Genomic DNA, 6,000 nt, shown 5'->3' with positions numbered 1-6,000 from the left:
CTTAAAAATCGAAGGCAACTAGAGTCGTTTTTTTTTTTTATATCGACTCTTAAAAATTGAAAAAACAAGTTGTGTCAAAGAATATAAAATTTATTTTAATCGGAATAAATATCACCTTTCCTACAATGGTCTTAGGTTGAGAAAAATGGAGTCGACCAACCAAGGGGTTCCCCTTGGGGGAAATCCTAGTCCTTTCTCCTCTTGGGGAGATGTTGGTGCGCCTCATATGGCCACGTTGTCACTTCCAGGATTGATGATTGGCTTGCCTGTATGGCTCTTCTCAACCTCTATTGTTCAGAATACCGTAATTCCTGAGTAATCAAGTCAGCAACCAAATGATACCAGAGTCACCCCCCAACCTGATTTATTTTAGACAATCAGTTGTCTACCTCCAAACTTGGCTATTCTACTAAATTAGCAGAACTTCTTAATTTAGCTGCAATATGACAAACTCTTCAATTTCCACAGAATCAAAAGGAACTTAAATCTTGGTTTATTTCCTTATTGCATCTGCCTTTTCCCCACAAACATTGTCACGCTAACTCTCCACCATTGATCTTACCTTTTGATCCGACAGTTGTTGATTCACCCTATCGAAACTAATCGGATGCTCTTTGACGTTGATCGCTTCCGTTTGATTGAATGATTAACAACCATATCGAGTGGACCACTTGCACGATGGTTACCCTCCTCATAAAGTGGTTTTTCTCTCTCCAGCTAGTGCTGCGTGTCAACTGATAAATGGAATCAAGTGACCACTTTGAATTACCACTTACCACATTTTACTCACCTGATAAATTGTTCCACTGATAAAAACCGCTTTTTCTCCTTGATTAACACATGAGCTTATTTATGCGCAATGATTGTTAGATCTGTTGGATTTTTTTTTATCGCACAGACCTCGCTCTTCTTCAAGGTTAGCACGATTTCGTCAGGCTTGCCTCTAGTCTGCTATGACTTTAGCGCTTCTGTGTAAATTGAATCTTAACTAGATAAATATATGTGGTTCGAAACATGTTTGATTTAACTTAATACACAACAAAAGAGGAATTTAAACGCGATCACACCAAATCATACAGAACTATAAAATTACGAACTAAACTGGATTTCAACAATACACCGAGATATTTCGAAGGAATCTCATCCTCCGGGATTGACCAATTATATAAGAATAAACAAAGATACAAAGATTTTTAAGCTCTAAAATCAAATCCTCATTTCTTATTCCATCCAAATCCTAAGGGTCAAAATCCTCTTACGATAGTTCGAAACTTACATAAATACTTTACATCCAAAAATCATATCCTCAATCCAAGGATCGAATCTATCTAATCCTAGATGATTACCTAAGTTGCTTGATATTTTCCTCGAGAATCTCAACTAATTCTAAACTACTTGAATTAATTACAAAATCACTCAATCCCTAAATTCTAGCTTAATCCTATCTAGGAAACTTTTTAAATTGACAGCTAAAGGATCCCACTCCTTTGCTTGTAAACTTTTTTTGTATTTTTGAAATAAATTTGAAGCCTTTTGTCTTCAAGCCTCATGCTCCTGCATCAGACTCCTAAGGAGAAAATTCTTCATGGGCTCTTGTCGATGAGCTCTTCTATAGAATTGCCCAACTTCTGTAGCATGGCTTCTGTCATCCAAGTAGATTCAGCAATCGGTTGATGTTTCCACTTGAAGAAATATTGAAATACTCTTGTCCTCTTGTTATTTTAAATACTCTCTTATCCAATATCTTCTCTGGTTGCAATGTCTCTACTGTAGGTAACTATTTTACCGAACCAATCTCTTGTTCTTCTTGATCCTCTGTTGCGTCATCTACATTTCCACCTTCATACCTGTATAAATCAACAACATTGAAAATTGGAGATATTACAATATTAGGGGGTAACTCAATTTCATATTCATTTGCTGAAAATTTCCTTAATACTCTGCATGGTCTAATGTTCTTGAATTTTAATCTGTTATACTCCCTTTTTGGAAATTTCTCCTTCCTTAGGTGTGCCAAAACCAAATCTCCAACCTCAAAATTTACTTCCCTCTTCTTCAAGTCTGCTTTTTTCTTGTACTTTATGTTTCTATCTTGTAGCTACTATTTTACATGTTCATGAATTTCTTGAATCTCTGAAGAAAAATCTTCTCCTAGAGCACTCCTCATTTTGGCTTTACCTAAATCTCTCAATTCAAATACTCCTCTTGGGTGCATTCCATAAACTATATGGAATGGACTCTACCCTATAGTCCTATTAGGAGAATCATCATATGCATACTCAGCCTATGCTAATGCTTGATCCCACTACTTTGGATGTTCACCTGCAAGAATTCTTAAAAGATTACCCAAACTTTTGTTCACAAATTTAGTCTATCCATTAATGTGAGGATGATAAGTAGAACTGAAACTCAGTTTAGTGCCAAGCTTCTTCCACAAGGTTCCCAAAAAATGTCCAACAAACCTGGAGTCTCTGTCGAAAACAATGCTCTTTGGTAATGCATGCAACGTTACAATTTCTTTAAAAAGCAAGTTAGCAACATGAGTAGCATCACTGGTTTTATGACATGGAATAAAATGTGTCACTTTTGAAAATCTATCAATTACTACATAAATTGAATCATGTGCTCTTTGATTTTTTGGTAAACCCAAAACAAATTCCATACTTACCATATCCCAAGGCCTATCTAGAATAGGTAATGGAACATACAAACCTATGTTTTGGCTCTTTCCCTTTGCATACTAATAAACTTTACAACTCTTCACATACTTTTCCACTTCAACTCTCATCTTTGGACAAAAGTAAAATCGATTCAACTGCTCATAAGTCTTTTCTGCACCAAAATGTCCTCCAAGTCCACCACTATGTTTCTCCTTGATCAAATTTTCTCTCATAGAACAATTTGGTATGCATAGTTGATTCCTTTTAAATAACAGTCCCTCTTGTAAGAAATAAGCCATCCACTTGCTTCTTTCTAACAAAACAGGGTTCCTACAAGCTTCAAATGCCTCTTTAAAATCTAGATCTTCTTCATATAATTCTTTAAGAAAATCAAAACCCAACACTTGAATTTGACTTTCTTGCACAATAATACTTTTTCTACTTAAGGCATCTATTACTTTGTTTGATTGGCCAGTTATATGTTTTAACACAAAACTAAAACCTTGAAGCTATTCTACCCATTTTTCATGCTTTTGGTGAAGCTTTGGCTGTTGCATAATATATATCAATGCATGGTTATCTAAATATAGTATGAACTCCTTAGACATCAAGTAATGTCTCCATTTCTTCAAAGACTGCACCACTGCATAAAATTCCTTGTCATAAGAAGAAAATTTCTTCTTTGATTCATTCAGCTTTTGACTAAAACAAGCTACAGGTCTGTCCTCCTAACTTAAAACAGCTCCAATGGCTTACCCACTAGCTTCAGATTTCACTTGAAAAGGTGTATTAAAATCAAGAAAAATCAAAATAGGCTTTTCAGCAATTTTCCTCTTCAACAGCTGAAAGCTATTTCTGCTTCAACAGTCCATTTAAATGGTTATCTGTCCTTCTTTATAGTAGCAATAATTGAAGCATTGATCTTACTAAATTCCTTATGAATTTCCTATAAAAACTAGCAAGGCCATGAAAACTTCTTACCTCAAAGACACTTTTTGGTGAAGGCCACTCCATGATTGCCTTAATCTTCTCAGGATCCATCTTTAGTCCCTCAGCAGAAACAACAAAACGCAAATACACCAACTCCTCTTTCATGAATGAACATTTCTTTAAATTTAACTGTAATTCCTCTTTTTGTAGCCTTTGTAAGACATAATTCAAATGTCTCACATGCTCCTCTTTTGATTTACTGTAAACTAATATATCATCAAGATATAGTATTACAAATTTACCTATAAATTCTTACAAAACTTCATTCATGAGCTCATAGATGTACTAGGTGCATTTGACAATCCAAAAGGCCCCACCAAGCATTCATACAATCCTTCATTTGTCTTAAAAGCAGTTTTCCACTCATCTCCTTCCCTAATTCTGACTTGATGATAACCACTTTTCAAATCTAGCTTTGTAAAATATCTTGCTCCACTCAAACAATCCATCAAATCTTCAATTCTAGGTAAAGGAAATCTATACCTGATTTTTATCTTATTGATTGCTCTTGAATCAGTGCACATTGTCGAGCCTCCCTAAGATCTTTAAAAAACCTTGTTAACCTCAAGGATATGAAAGGTGTTTATGTTATTTCATGTTCTTTTGGGACCTCCTATGTTGGTGAAACTGGGCACTCTATTAAACAGAAAATTGATGAGCACACAGCTGACATCAAGCATGTGAGGACCTAGTCTTCAGCTTTGGCAAAACATCCATAGAAGACTAAGCATCATATATGCATTGAGTAAGCTCAGGTCATTGCTAGGGCTGCTCCTTTTCATCACTCGAAAGTTTAGGGAGGCCATTGAAATTGAAAGGAGGCTGAGTAATCTTAACAAGGATGACACCTGGAAAATTAGTAGTTGTTGGATCATATGCCATAGTATGTATAATCATCTCTGCAATGTCATGCCAGGGTGTCTTAAATGCCTCATGGAAGGCTAGATATTTGTTGTGACATTTAATATTTTTCCTTTGTCCTAGCTCCATTTAATGCAAAGTTCAAGACATGGAATTTGGACTAGCTGTGGGTCGTGTGCGAACACACAAATCTAGGCTGGAGAAATTTATTTCTAAAGTTTTGCACCAGTAATTTAACAAAGTGGAAACTTTGTTTCTACGTAAAAACATGGTTTAAGTTTCTATGAAATGGGAATCTCAGTGTAAGTTATATGAAATTGTCTACTCAAGAAAATAACCAAGATCATTAAAAATTATATATGTGTGTGTGTTGTGTGTATTGTCCAAAAAGAAAATCTATATATATAAAAACTATGTCTAATGTATTTTTTAATTTTTATTTTAGCCAACATAAGCAAAATTTCAACTTTGATGAAGAAGTGTTAGACATCACACTAGAACCTCTACGCTAAACAAGATATTTGTTAACCTATAATATATTAATATATGATCATAATTATTTTTAGACACGGATTAATAAAATATGTATAATAATTACATTAAATAAGTTATAATTTAATATTCTAATATTATAACATTATAAATGTTTTAAAAATAAAAATATTGACGATAGATATTTTATTTTTTAAATTACTAGTTAATTATTTAAATAATAATCCAAATTTTTTCCCAATCAAAATTATAGATATAATAATTAGGAATTAATTAGCCACAAAATTAACAAGGTGGGATCTTTGTTTTTCAAGTATTCATCGTTTAATGAAACATATAATGATCAAATTTGAGTTAGTTGGAATCTCTAAGGATTTCCCCACCCTTGATGGCAACGTTGGATTCTCTACAGATTTTTCTCAGCCTTCAAAAAATGTGAGAGCTGAACCATCATAACAGTTATATCATCATTGGATCCTCTGGCTCGTGCTACCTGCACCAGCTTCTGGCAAGCAGATGAAGGACCTACTAACGGTATCCGATTAACTTCAGGCACCTCATTCTGGAGGCAAAAAGGCTTCGCAATATCCACCGCTTCTTGATCACTCACCACGTCCCACAGCCCATCGGATGCCAGAATTAAAAAGTCACAGTCCCCTGTAATTGGAATAATTGTGGTATCTGGTTCAGCTGATATCAATTAGTAGTTGTTGGATCATATGCCATAGTATGTATAATCATCTCTGCAATGTCATGTCATGGTGTCTTAAATGCCTGATGGAAGGCTAGATATTTGTTGTGACATTTAATATTTGTCCTTTGTCCTAGCTCCATTTAATGCAAAGTTCAAGACATGGAATTTGGACTATCTGTGGGTCCTGTGCGAACACACAAATCTAGGCTAGAGAAATTTATTTCTAAAGTTTTGCACCAGTAATTTAACAAAGTGGAAACTATGTTTCTATGTAAAAACATGGTTTAAGTTTCTATGAAATGG

The sequence above is a fragment of the Pinus tabuliformis genome, chromosome 5_2 (assembly GCF_031772625.1).
Source record: "Pinus tabuliformis cultivar Carrire ecotype Pingquan chromosome 5_2, CPIR1, whole genome shotgun sequence".
NCBI lineage: Eukaryota > Viridiplantae > Streptophyta > Pinopsida > Pinales > Pinaceae > Pinus > Pinus tabuliformis.
The sequence above is the reverse complement of the archived record's forward strand: the minus strand, read 5'-3'. Positions refer to the sequence as shown.